The 15,778-nt window shown below is 37.8% G+C and overlaps 1 pseudogene; it reads right to left on the bottom strand.

Annotated features, from left to right (window-relative positions):
• Positions 1 to 10,999: 10,999 nt before the first annotated feature.
• LOC107010884 lies at positions 11,000 to 12,636 on the bottom strand (annotated as a pseudogene).
• Positions 12,637 to 15,778: the final 3,142 nt, after the last annotated feature.

Raw genomic sequence — 15,778 nt, 5'->3', positions numbered from 1 at the left:
CTTTATCTCAAGGTGGAGGTTCTTATCTTCCTTTCTTGGGAGGATTTGACTCCCCTTCATTTATTGTGATATCTCGTGCTCTTTTCCGGGGTGGCATGACAATATTAGTTTTATCATATCTGCAAAACATCATAAAAAAATTAGAAAACCTTCAAGCAAAAACACAGAAAAACGGTTACAGACATACTCACCAATCTAGTCGGCGAGTCGCTGAATCACTTTGGTAAACTAAATTGGGCTCGTAAAAAGGATTGACTGAAAAATCTCAGAAAATTTTGTAGGCTGGCAATGGGAATGCTTTTCTGCGGATCGCCGACATCTTTCGGCGAGCCAGGATTAGCCCGCTGAAAGTTATAATTTAAAAAAGTTTAGGGGTGCACACAAAGGGCAAATAAGAGGACTTTCGGCGATGGTTGAGTGCCTTTAGAGACCTCAAGCATCTAACCGAAATATAAAGAACCCAAATACAAGTGAAGTATGAAATTAAAGGTGACATGGGGAACTTTGGCGAACCACCAAGAGGTTCGGCGAGCTCGACCTAGCTCGCAAAACGACCTAACATGTCAACTTTTAATCTAACTTCTCGAATTTGACCCCGCAACCCCTGAAAACTAGATCAAAGCATGCACTAGAGAGATTAAATCAAGACCCACAACACCCATCACCTCAGGATACTTAGACTTCTCCCAGTTTTTGCAAATTTAGCCAATTGTTGACTTTTTCCCATAAAAGGGACATCACGCGCTCTATCATTGGTCAAATTATGTTGTTCGGCAAAAACACGGGCTATTCATACTTCACCCAACCAAAAAAAAATATGCAAGAACAACCCCACAAAATTCAATTCACTATAAATCACAAATTTATGGAAATCTAACATGAAAGACATTAGAGGCAAGGTTATCAAATTAAAAATAGACAATCAAAAATTCTAATCCTATCAGAGAGACAAAACACACGTCAATATGATAAGATAATTTGCATAAGAGTACAATTTCTCAAAAAAAAACTTAGGGTTCGAAAACCTCCTAAATTGCCGATTAAAATGATATTGAAATGCTAGGCGGAAATGCAATCCAAATTCGAGCACAAATCAACGACTAAAATACTCTAATAGTCCAAAATACTAAAAATATTACATATGTGTGAGTTTGTGCAGTTCGAAAGTGAGGGGAAATGAAAAGTTTGAAAGTTTAAACATTTGGCCTTTAAAAACCGCCAAGTGCCATTCGACGACATCAGTCGTGCTCACCGGTCCACTCGCCGACAAGCCGAGTGGACACTAACCTCGCCAAGTTTTGAACGATCTCAAATGAATGTGGGGTCCAAATGGTGGATTAGATGGGGGATTGCTGGCCTGGTTAGCGATTTGCCAAGTTACTCCTGAGATCGTCGAGCTTTACAGAACCCACATCCAAATTGTCTTTTGGTCAATTGGCGTATCAAGTCAGGGTTGCCGACTGGACCTTTAGCTTGCCAACCTGCACTTTTCAAAAACCTTACAGACTTTAATCTGCACAAACAACATGCTGTCATTTACCAAAACAAAAATACAACAATAAAGGGTCTTGGGTTGCCTCCCAATTCAACTCCATATTGTGGCACGATGCAAGTCCACACTTAAGCCTCATTCTTGGGGTTTGCCATAGTCTTACTAGGCAAATCCCCTTGTTGTCTTGGGTTCAAATGAGATGAGATATGATCCATTTGGGCCTCCACTGCTTTAACAAGACAAAATTGGAGGTAACCGTCTGGATACGGCCGCCACATCATCTTTAACTTTTGTAAAAATCTGCTGGAGCCTCAACTTTGTTAAGGATATGAGAAAGTATATCCTCATATCGGCCACCTTCCGAATCCTTTGGGTTTTGGCGCTCGTGCGGAGGCACATACCTATCCTTCTCCTCATCCTTCAAATTTGGATTTCGATCTCTCCACTCTCGATCACGATCCTTTCAACCTTCATCCCCATTAAAACCTTAAATACCACCCTGTCTCATGTAGTTTAAATGAAAACAACCGCTTTGGTTGGATAGGAAATTTACCTCTTCTGCCATGACCCGGATTCAGGAATCTAAATCGCAAGCGCGTCATTGACCTCTCAGAGATCGCACACAAGCCTCTTCTTGCATTCATCACATTCATATGGTTAATTTTAGCGGAAAATTTAAAATTTTTTTGTTTATACTTTAAGTATACATAGACTTCATATCGCGAACATATAAACGTGTTTTAAGGAAGTTCATTGCTCATACATCAACCATCTAGATATAGAAACGTAGAATTTGAAAGAAATAAAATCTCATGTCATAAGTAATACTTTCCAAAAGACACCAGTACAAGCGTCTGAATAAAATGGGAAACAAACACTAGTGGAACATACTCCACTAGTTCAAACCTACTACTAAGCAAGAGATGTAATGGATGGCATCCTTGAATGCATGAGGACCTACCATGTTCGGATGAAATCTCTAAGTCCGAACAGTTGCAATGATACCTTCAACATCCACCTGAGCCTGCACCTAAAATAGTAATATTGTATGGAATTAGTACACACTTGTACTAAGTATGGGTATATGTACCAACACATAATGGTAATATATGAACAAGAATGACTCTTCCTAATCAACATGCTTTCTTAGAACGTAAAGTCTCTTGACTTGCCTGATTCGTAATAGGAAGGTCATACCATGAATATGTCACACATCATACATAGGTTAACATAACATACATTTCATGTTTCATTTATCATAAATTTCATATCCACGAGACCTTGGAATCATGGACGTAGAATTAACACATCTCAAGTGAGGGCCCAACATATGGGACTTCAACCCGAGGGTCTCCTTTAGCAAACACAGAGTCTGCTTCATTCGTTCATTCCTACTTCACATTATTCATTAATTCATTCATAGGCTGATGTAAACACAAGCTATACCTAGGATAAAGTTTAAGACTCTAATCGGGATCATGAAGTGCAATGACAAAGAATGACATAATGTCATTACTTGAGTCCGGTTTCACCTCGTGATTGTCTTGCACAAACACCTTCTGTATCGTTCATTTCATTATCCTTCATACTTTAAGGAGATTTCAACCTTAACCTACGTAGATCATGTGAGCATCATGAAATAATGTGTCTTCCCCACACCGAAAAGAGGTGGAATCACAAGCCAAAGAGAAACAAGAACATGATAGCTTTATGGGTTCGAACCAACCTAGTTTCCTATGTTGGCAACAAAGTTCAAAGACTAGGAGATTTAGGGAGACCCATACCCACCTTGGTGGACATTCTCATATTAATGAGAATTACGTGAACCTCCTCCCTTCCCGAAAGAAGGCATCACCACTCATAACTGGCCTAGCGGTGCTTAGTTTTGAGTTTCTTTTTACATTCAACTCATACATCATCGAAACTTGCTTCTATCATGAGGTATTCATAGCTCATTAGATGATTTCTCATCTCTTCTTTCCATATTAAGTGTGAATTGTCCTTACACTTACATATAGAATGTGATTGAGACTTGTCTCTAAATATTTAAAACTCTCTTAGGTGAGTACTTCTGGTGATCTTTACTTAGGCTTGGTTGAGAGTTGTCACACCATTCATCTTAGCATCTTAGCATGTTTTCACCATTCCCATTAGCATCATAGTTGAACATAATTACTCACCTCATTACGTGAATATTCATTTCTTCATATTACCATTAACTTATATCATATGCCATGCACATGGCCTTTAGTGTACTTACACCCATGGTAGTACACTTTTTAATTACATCATACATAAGGCTCATTTTCATGATTTAAGTGATCTTAGACTTTAACCGTGTTGGAATCCCTTGAGCAGCATATATTCTTTTGATTTATTTTCATTGTTTGTGTGTGAGACTTATGTGTCTTCATATATTCGGCCAAGAGAATTCGAGTTCGATCCGTAGTAGTTGCGTTTTATTTTATTGTATGTAAGGCTTATGTTCCCCAAAATTTCGGTGAAGGGTATCCATGTTCGAATCCCTTGGGAAGCATATAATTTTTTTTTGATAATATGTGAGACTTATATATCTCACACATTTGGCTTTGAGGACGAGTTCGATTCCCATCCTACACACAACATCATTTTCTTTTTAATTTAATCAAGACCTCTTCATCTAGTGTTAGAACCTTGAGATCTCGGTTCGATTCTTAGGTGTTGCATTTTCTTTATTTGAATTTAGCCGAGTCTTCTAAAATTACCATTAGGTCCTTAAGTTCATTTTACTTACACTTAAGTCTAGACAATTTGGTTTAGATTTTTATATCAATTTTAACCAATACTTTAGCCTGAACTTATGTCCATATATCCGTACCATTTCTTTGTGCGTTCATGTACATGGCCGAGAGTCTTAGACTCATTTTAATTCAGAAATTAGTCTTTCATTTTAGAACATCATTTTCATTTAATTTCCATGAACATCATGATTTCATCATCATATGTTAATAACACGACAATTACATAGAACATAATTCACCACATTCTTGAAAGCAATGCGTAAAATGCATTACATGGTATTAGCATTATTGTGTATATAAAGCATACATAAAAACGGACACACATAAAATGATCATACACTATCGGAAAACAGCACATTGCACACAATCACAAACGCTCCTAAGGTTATCCACCAATAAACATACCATTGCATGCATCAATTTTTCAGAGGATCTAATGACAGGGGCATGCAACGGGGCAACCTTACTTTTCGATTGGAATACGTATTGAACCTTAGGGGACTTTGGAAAAGGGACCAAGAGAGAATAAAAACCATACCTTTTTCAGCTTTGACAACCAGCCCCGAACAGACGTCCTAACCCACACACAAAGCCCTCTTCCGAGCCTTGCATCTTGTTCACAACTGAATTCCTTTACGTGATTTCTTAAAGCACTTAGGCATACAATTTTTCTTTTAGTTTTTTAATGATGAAGCCGAGAACTCTTTAGAACAGTAGGCTTATTTTGTTTTCTGTTTTTGAATTGAAAAGTAAAGCTGAAAAAAGTTTTGTGGATATATAATGTATTAAGAGTGCACATTGAGTACACTCCTAGTGGAGGTTGTGTATCTCTTTCCTTTGGTGTTTGTTGTTGACTTATTCAACACAATTTAATTGATAAAATCAGATTATAATATACATATTAAATTACTATAATGCCCCTCCTGATTTTTGCCTAAATTGAAATCATTTAAATCGTCACTTTATTGCCTCCAACTCGGCTCGAACCCGAGTGTGGAGATCCGGTCAAACTGTGGTTTGACCACCGAGCTTTGAATCGTTTTGACCAATTAAAACCTTATTTGATTAATTAAATATCAACATTCTAGGTACGTTTAGGTCTTACTTAGCATAGTCGTTTTTGGGTTGTTAGATTATCCCCCCCCCGCCCATGAACATTCGTCCCCAAATGATACTACACATTATTTAAACAAAGAGGGTAATTTTCGAAAGTTACTTCATCTTACTTAACATTTCTATTTTGTGAACATTTTATCCACACTTATTTGGGTTGTGCTTACCATTCAAATTTATCTAAGGCTTCGTACTTAAGATTGAGGAGTTCCCTTCTTAATCACACTTAACATAATGCACATCACAAATCATGCAACACAGAAGACATGCCTAATTCTACACAAAAACATCAACATAAATTGCAAACATAACTTCGTTTAATTGATATAGTGTTACTATAAAACATACGATTAGTATCCTATCACACCAAGTTGACTATAACACTTAGAAGTTAGAGTTTCTTAAACATAAATCAGACATTAGGAAAAGAATATCTAACCTCAAGAACTGAACAAATGAGGATAGAGGGATTTCATATTAGCCTCAGCCTCCCACGTTGCTCCTTCAACAAGGTGGTTCCGCCATAGGACTTTCAGGGTGGCAACCTCCTTGTTCCTCAGTCGCTTTACTTGACAATATAAAATTTCGATTGGAACCTCTTCATAAGAAATGTTCTAATCAACTCCTAACCCCTCAACAGGAAGGATGGATGCTGGATCGCCTAGACACTTCTTAAGCATGTAAACGTGAAACACTGGACGAATAGAAGCCAAATCTGGAGGTAACTTCAATTTGTAGGCAACATTTCCTACTCGCTGCAAGACCTCATAAGGACCTATACACCTCAGACTCAACTTACCGTTCTTACCAAACCTCATCACCCCTTTCATGGATGATATCTTCAAGTAGACTTGATCACCCACCTCAAATTCTAGAGCTCTCTATCTGTTGTCTGTATAGGATTTTTGATGACTGTATGCAGTAGACAATCTATCTCTGATCATTCTCACCTTCTCCATAGCCACATGTACGATCTCAGGGCCAAGGATGGCAGATTCTCCTACCTCAAACCACCCAACCGAAGACCTACATCTTAGGTCATATAGTGCTTCAAAAGGTGACATCCGAATACTAGAATGGTAGCTATTATTGTAAGAGAACTCTATCAGCAGAAATGATCATCCCAAGTCCCCTTGAAGTCAATAACACATGCTCTGAACATGTCTTAAAGGGTCAGGATGGTACGCTCTGCTTGTCCATCCGTCTGCGGATGAAAAGCAGTACTAAGCTTCACCTATGTACCCAAGCCCTTTTGGAAAGATTTACAATCGTAAGAAGTAAATTTGACTCCCCTATCCGAAATGATAAATAGAGTAATCCCGTGCCATCTCACTATCTCATCAATATATAGCTTGGAATAATCTTCAACCTTGTAAATAAACTTCACAGGTATGAAGTGAGCGGACTTGGTCATTCTATCAACCATAACCCAAATGGAATCATGTAGTTTCCTAGTCTTTGGTATACGAACCACCAAATCCTTATTTATAGCCTCCCACTTCCATGTCGAAATCTCAATCATCTGAGAGAGACCCCCACGCTTAAGGTGTTCGGCTTAACCTGTTGGCAATTCAGACACTCCTCCACAAATTTAGAGATATCTCTCTTCATGCCTTCCTACCAATAGACCTCTTTAAGGTCATGGTACATCTTGTGGCACCTGGATGAATGGAATACTTGGAAGCATGAGGTTCTGCAAAAATATTAGACTTCAAATCATCAAATTGGGTACACATAATCTATTTTGGTACCTGAGTACACCATCCCATCCTAGAGAAAACGATTCATTCAACTTACACAATATTGAGTCTTTCAACTCCATGAGTACTGGGTCGAGATGCTGATTGGCTTTATCATCTACAACAAATGAGGATTCGAAACATAAGTGAATCGTAACACCCCTTCTAGGTGCATCTGCCAGCCATACACCCAATCTAGCAAGTTGGTGTACCTCTTTAACCAACTCCTTCTTCTCTTCATCAATATGAGACATGTTGCCTATGCTCAATCGACTCAACACATCACCCACTACATTGGCCTTACCTGGTGATAATAAACACTCATATCATGATCTTTGAGAAATTCTAGCAATCTCCTCTTACAAACGTTCAACTCCCTCTGTGTAATGGTTAGTATATACATCAACAGGTACACCATATAAATAATGTCTCCAAAGTTTCAATGCAAACACCACAGCAACTAACTCAAGATCATGAGTAGGATAGTTTTTCTCGTGGATTTTTAACTGTCTCGATTCATATGCAATCACCTTGCCATGTTGCATAAGAACACATCCCAAACCTACTCGATCAACATCACAATAAACCACATATCCTGCACAACTCCTCGGCAACTTGAGAACTGGGGCTGAAGTGAGTCATTCTTTGAGCTCTTAGAAGCTCTTCTCACATTTTTTCAGATCACTGAAACTTCACCTTCTTCTTCGTCAAGGCTGTCAATGGAGCAACAATAGTGGAAAAACCTTCCAGAAACTTGTGATAGTAATCGGCCAAACCTAAAAATATTCGAATATCGGTAGGAGTAAGGGGTCTCGGCCATTTCTTCACTGCCTCAACCTTTTTAGGATCAATTATACACCCTGGTCGGTCATAACTTGACCAAGGAAGGTCAGTAATCTCCACAAGAATTCACATTTGCTGAACTTTACATATAACTGATATTTTCTAAGTATTTGCAATGTCTTTCTTAGGTGTACTTCATGCTCTTCTCTAGATTTAGAGTATATGAGGACGTCATCTATGAATACTATGACAAAGGAATCAAGGTACTCACAAAAGACTCTATTCATAAGGTCCATAAACATGGTTGTGCGTTAGTGAGATCGAATGACATGACCAGAAAATGATAATGCCCATACCTAGTACGAAAAGTAATCTTAGGGACGTCTTCCCGCCTCACTCTAAGCTAATGATAGCCTGACCGAAGGTCTATCTTGGGAAAGAAACTTGAACCTTGGAGTTGGTCAAATAAATAGCGGATTCTGGGAAGAGGGTACTTATTCTTTATAGTGACTTTGTTGAGTTGCCAATAATCGATGCACATTCTAAGGGTTCCATCCTTTTTCTTTACGAACAACATTGGAGAACCCCACGGGGATATGCTCGGTTGGATGAAACCCTTATCAAGTAGATCTTTTAATTGCAACTTCAACTCTTTGAGTTCAACTGGTGCCATCCTATACGAGGGAATAGAAATTTTCTTGGTGTTGGGATCTAAATCAACACCACAGTCAATTTCACGTTCAGGAGGGATTCCTGGTAAATCCTCCGAAATGACATCTGGGAACTCATTCACTATTGACACAGAGTCTATGGAAGGAACTTTTTGATTTAAGTCATTGACTCTAACTAAGTGGTATGAATACCCCTTAGCTATCATCTTATTGGCCTTTATGTGTGAAAAAATGTGGCCAATTGGCCTTGAACCATGCCCTTCCCATTCCCGCTCTAACTTATTTGGAAACTGAAACCTCACTACCCTATTTCGATAATCTATTCTGGAATAATACATATGGAGAAATCCATACCTAAGATTATATCGAAATCGAGCATGGCTAATTCCACAAGATCAGCGTGAGTGACTCTATCAAGGATGTGAATTGGGCAACTTTTATACACTCTTTCTGCTCTAATGTCATCTCCTATGGGAGTACTTACTAGAATCGGCTCATGCAAGATTTCAGGAAACACATCAAATCTACTAGTTATCAACGGAGTAACAAATGCTAGAGTGGAACCTGGATCTAACAATGCATACACTTGGAAAGTAAAGACATGCGACGTACCCATGACTACATCAACTAACTTCTCTTGCTCTTCTCTACCTTTCAGCGAATAAAATCTGTTCCTCTTAGGAGGTTCAGCTTCACCATTCGAACTCAGTCGAGGCTGAGCACCTGTCTTGGCCTCATTCTTTATTTGAGGATAATCTCGGACCATGTGTCCAGTCTTTCCAAACCCAAAGTAGGCGTTAGTACCTACTAAAAATTCACCTCCATGAGGACGTCCATATTTACCACAAAGCTTGCTTTTTCGCTGGACGTTCCGATCATTGCCCTTTCTTGGGCCACACTCATCCACCTTGGCATTCGAATTTCTTGAACAAGCAGAATTACCTAAATGCCTCTTGAACTTAGGCATGTTCTGAACTCCAAATGGGCCCCTACCCGAGTCGTAACCAGTCTGATCCGCAATCTTAGACTTCTTGCTTTCATGAACTCTCCTCTTATGGTGGCTCTCCTCCACTTGATGAGCATGCACCATCAACCTGCCGAGATCCATGTTATCAATGAACATGGCTGCCCAACAATCTTCCACTAGATCCTCTGACAGGCTAGTAAAAAACCTTCTCATTTCATCCCTGCTATTTGCCACAGAGAAGAAGCATACTTGTGATAGTTTATCAAATTTCAAGGAATACTCCTTGACTGACATACCTCCCTGTCTCAGGTTGATGATCTCTTCAAACTTCGCTGCTCGTTGCTCTCTGGGGAAGAATTTCTCCATAAAGGCAGTCTTGAGAACATCCAAAGTGATGGGCACATGTCCATGTGCTCAGCTATCAGCCCACATCTGGTACCAAATCTGTGCCACATCCTTTAGTTGATATGCAATCAACAAAACCTTCACATCCTCATCTACTCCCATGGAACAAAGGATCTTGTGGACTTCATCCACAAACTCCTGGGGATCCTCACTTGTCTTGGACCCATAGTACACTACAGGATTCATTCTGGTGAAATCCTTCAACCTGCAAGCCATGGTGCTAGCATGAGGGTTCTCTCTGGGAGTACCTTCTATCGTGGCTTGAGCCATGATAGCTTGATCATGAGGGTTCTCTCTGGGAGTACCTTCTATCGTGACTTGAGCCATGATAGCTTGATCCTGAGTAGTGATGGCCTGTGCCATCTGCAACAAATCATTCCTCACTTCACCATCTGTCAACCCAGCTGGATTGACACACTACTAGAAATTTGGTCTACTGTCACGGTTCACCTATCGTTGCAATTGACGTTACTACCGTAGCCATAGGTCTAAGGCTACGGTTACATCAACCACTACAACAGATCGCGTAGCAATAGAGCTATTGCTACGGTTCTGTGCGACAGTTCATATAACCGTAGCCATACATTGACCTATTGCCACGGTTCTCATTTGAATTAATTGCCAACGGTTATGTACGTATTGGTACGATTTTTAACCGTCGTAAAACAGGTTTATGCATCAGTTCTGTTAAGTCTATGGCTATATTTTTTTTTTTCGATTCAACACACCATTTCACTCTATTGCGACGGTCGTTATAGGGTATTGCAACACTTTTAAACAATTGTAGAACTGTTGCTTAATGCCTATTGCAACGGTTATTACCTGCTATTTGCAACAATTCTAATGCAATATTAGTAAGCTATATATACCTGCTATATACTAAATCATTCATGAGAATAAATTTTATAACATAAAAATACACATAAATCGTTAACGAGAAATAAATGTTCATTACCTTAATTAGAATTCAAGATCCGTGATTCTAATATCAATTAAAGCAAAATATACAAATCTTTTTATAGCATTCAAAAAAGGTGAAACACATGCCATAGAATTTTCAATCTTCAAAAATATATGATTTCTAGAACATCAATAAAGTTTACATCAATATATACTTCAGATCCTATGTCAAGTCTTCACTATTTCTTTCATCGCCTTCTTCGATTTCGTCACCTACATACAATCAGAAAAAAATATAAATAATTTAGCAAACCTCAAATCTTGGAAATTAACAAGTATACATGTAGTTACAACCATGCATTAGCTTTTAGAATTGTTCAACCCTAAAACTTGGAAATCAGGTACATGCCAATAACATTCAACTGCTAGCTGCATTCAAACTTCTACAAGCAGCAGCATAAACAAGAGACCAGACTACATGCAGTAATTAGCTACTACGTTGGCTCGACTAAACATAATCGTGAAGCTAGGATTCAACACTATATATAATGCTACAAGAAACCAGCAGCAGAAACAAGAGAGCAGCTGCAGAAACAAGATAGACCAGCAGCAGAAACAAGAGAGCAGCTGCAGAAACAAGATAGACCAGCAGCAGAAACAAGAGTCCAGACTACAAGCAGTAGAAACAACACTATCATGCTACAAGAGACATGTTTAATTAACATAAACAAGAAACCAGAAGAAACAAGACTACAAGCAGCAAGTATAAAAAAAATCATGAATCTAACAACTAGTCCTCTACTAGGCTACAAGCAGCACCAGAAAACTCATGAACCAGACTACAAGCAGCAACTCAGACATTAAACTATCAGAGAACAAGCAGCAACTCAGACATTAAACTCATGAATCAGGCATTTACTGATCCTCTGCCTAACTTTTCCCCAACTTCCTTAGATCAATAGCATACTATTCCATTCTAATCCTTTAGCAAGTAGCAACAACAAATACCAATCAAAACATAGAATTAGCGACACCAACCTTGTTTAGCCCCTTGAACATTAGTAGATTCTCTTGGTGAAGGAGTCGACAATGCTGCCAATATGTTAGGATCAATAATCCTGCATGCTTAAGTTGTGTAATAACATCTGCAATAACTTCTTGCCGCACAATTTTCTTTTGTTCCTCCATTTGTTTCTCCATTTTCTGCATCCTCTCTTGCATTTGCTGCATTCCATCAGTTGTTGCACTTAAAGTTGATTCCGAATTGCCAACTTTTTTTTCAAATTAGTCTTTGTAACTCCTGCGCCATATAGTCTTAGACGTCCCGGATGTTCAGGACCCATGACGCTTGAAAATGCATCAACATACTCACCATTTATGCTTATTTGTTTTTCAATTTCCTTCATTTCGGCCTACCAAAGCATATCCAACAAACACAATCTTATGAAATAAATAATTGATCTCAACAAAAAAATTAAAATAGACAGGCACATACAATTTTACTAGTAGTATCTTCATTTGAGACCTTGTACAAACGCCGAGGTTTTCTTCTTCTTGTAACCACAAAGAGATCCTTAGATGATACTGTCTCCTTATCTTTCTCCTAGTCAAATTGAAATATATATAAAAAATAAACTCACACTGCAAGAGATCCAAAAGAAAATTTCATTAAAAAATAATATATAAGAGAACTCACCAGCTTATTACGAACTAAAGCGAAACTCTTTTTGCTAGCAGTGTGTGGATTCATCAGTTTTTTTCGATTCTTTCCATTTGTTTCAGACATTTTCTGCAAAGAAATGAATCAGTAATGTTAATCGAAGGTATATTAGTGCTATATAGTGTACTAGACGAGGTCAATATTAGTCTTTCTTTCCTTTATAACAGTCCATTTTTCCTTTAATACAATCTGTCAATATCAGTCATTATATAGTGTTAAGGTGTCTTGTAAAATGCATGTGACTATCACAATAAATGAAGCTGCAAAATATTACAATAGAGAAGAGAGTAAAAGAAAAAATAAAGCAGAATATATACTATTACCACTCTACTTTAGACACCAAAGTACCAACCAAGCCTCACGTAAAGCAGAATCAATACTATTATGTCAGCAACACCGATATCACACTATGGACAATTATGTCATAGCAGTCAGTGTTGGCACTTTATCCAGATGCTTTAGTACCTATACCATAATAATGCTAGAGGTATGAATTACAAATAGAAATGAATCATATTTCATTGCAATTGACATTGACATTTCTCAAACTTTGGTGAAGATAGTTACACTTGCTGCTCCTTATGGGTTTTTCTAATAAGGTCTGAATTACAGATACAGGCCAAAATGTTGCTCTAATTGCTTTAAGTTTGGGCATGATAATGATCCACCTGCTGATTAAAAAGACACCTACGAGAAAGAAGAGTCAGGAGGAAGCATAGAAGCTGGGAAGGGATGTACTATTTTTTCTAACAACTTTGAAGTGTTGGGGGTCACTAGGTGGGAAGAAGCTGGGAAGGGAGCAAAAATCAGGAGCTATAATACAAATGCTACTTATTAAAAAAAATTGAGATTCTGAACTACATTTTTACCTTGAATTTTTCAGAATTCCAATATTTGAGGAGCTCTCTAAATTGACATTCTGGAATATGACCAGGCTTTTTTGCCATTCGAACTGCATCATTGTCATATGGATCGTAATAATTAAGCTTCAAATCACTTCTATGTCTTCTCCAAGCATCTCGAATTGTTACCATAGCCCAATGGTACGCAGCTTCAGGAATAAATATTTCCCCTATAATTTGTGTCATTCAATTAGCCAATAGAAGTAAAATACTTTTACAAATAATTTATTATTGTAAACTACAAACCTTGGTATAATCCCACAAATCCTTTTTACTGTCCATGCTCCTCCAATCCAATATATCAAATGGGCAAAGAGTCGCATTCTAGCCAATGTTCCTAGGAAGCTACTTAGATCTATGACAACATCATCCGTAGGACCAACAAAATGATTTTGACTATTCAGTATATCAACTTACGTTCTTTTAGGGCATGAACATCATGAATTTGCGTTCTACCTCTTTTATTTGGACTGGAAACATCTCCAGATATAAGAAAATACAAGAAATATAATTGAAAATTATGAATACATTTAATAGGTTTGTAATCTTATATGTTACCTTGTTCTTCAGGTTTATCATTTGTTCGAGGAGTGACATAATTCATTTGCACTTGATCCTCGAAAGGAAAATCTTTGCCATGCTGCTCAAGAGGCAGCTCCTCGACAGGCTGCACAACAGGCAGCTCCTCGACAGGGTGCACAACAGGCAGCTCCTCGACAGGCTGATTTCCAAAAGGCAACTCCTCGACATATTGTCTTTTTGCTTCAGGTTGTGGTGCTACTGATTATTGTCCTCCAATTTATTTGAGCAGATGTCCTTTCTCGCATTCTATTTCTTTAATAATTTCATTTGTTGTTAATAACCGTCGTTTCTTATTTGCCAAGAATGATAACGATCCCGGTTTAGCAAATGTCTTCTTTTTGGCTTTTTTGGTTCTTTTTGAAGTTTCTTGTTGACTCATAGCTGTGACTATTCAAACCTGTGTGAAAATAGAAATTAAAAAGTTAAAATGTATGGCAGTGTACACCTGCAATACTTAAACAAATCAATCACCAAGATATTACAAAGAGCTGAATCACATTCAGTAGGTTTGTTACTGTCCACAATCACACACATGATTTAGAGTGTTTTTAGGAAGCCAATTGGTGGAATTATAAGAGAGCAGCAAGTCTGTTACTGTCCACAATCCCACATAGTAGGTTTGTTACTGTCCACAATAAAATTTTCTGCACTCAATCACATTCATAGAATGTACATTAAGTACTCAAAGAGATATATAGCGAAGAAGTATTCAAAGAATCATAAAAACGAGATACGAACCTGGAGTGTTGGACCTTAATAAAGAGATATTGAAATTTCTCAGAGAAACTGCAAAAAGATGAAGAATGAAAATGATCAATAAGAGAGAAAAAGGACTTACCAAAACTAATAATCCAAAAGTTGTAGTAATTTAATGATAACATGAAAAAAAAAACATAGAAACAAAAAGAAGAGATAGCAAATACAGTTCACTCAACACTCATAATCTATATGATGCAACTCAAATGATATTCATTACTTACTATAAGAAAAAAAACATAATGTGTTCGAACAAGTCCACAAGATCCTTTGTCAATCATCAACTTCCATCAAATCCCAATCAGTATCATCAAAGTCATCCTCCTCTTTCGATGTTTCCATAGCTTCATCTTGTGAATATTGTGCAATGGAAGGAGCATCGATGATATCAACAGGAAGATCTTCTCTAGACCATCTAACATCTACATCAAGTAATCTTTCTGATGAACTAATATCATCATTAGGCTCTCTCCAAAATGTTTCTTCAATATTAGGACAATTCTCTTCCTCCAAATCATACAAATCCACAGGGACTTTGTTTCTTGCATAATAAACATTTTTCTCAACCGGGTCTTCCACATAAAAAACATGATGCACTTGAGATGCTAGTACAAAAGGATCATTTGTACTACATTTTTTGTTGAAATATACCCGAGTCAATCCATATTCATCAACTTCATTATGAAACCAATCACAATTAAAAAGTACAACACTAAAGCAAACCCAATAATCAATCTCAATGATATCCTGAATAATTCCGTAATAGAGAAACATTCCATCAACAGGATTTTGGTCCCTAGCACTAGCAAAACTATCAGTTGTGGCTGACAAAGACACTCCACTATTCTGAGTTTTACAAGGGGCATCCCGTGTCTTCGTATGAAATCGATATCCATTAATGAAATAGCCAGTATATCTTTTTGCCATAAAGTTAGGCCCTTTATCTAGCCATTTTAAATGATTGGACA

This window comes from Solanum pennellii, chromosome 2 (genome assembly GCF_001406875.1).
Source record: "Solanum pennellii chromosome 2, SPENNV200".
Classification (NCBI taxonomy): domain Eukaryota; kingdom Viridiplantae; phylum Streptophyta; class Magnoliopsida; order Solanales; family Solanaceae; genus Solanum; species Solanum pennellii.
Note: the sequence above shows the minus strand (reverse complement) of the source record. Positions and strands in the feature narration are given on the sequence as shown.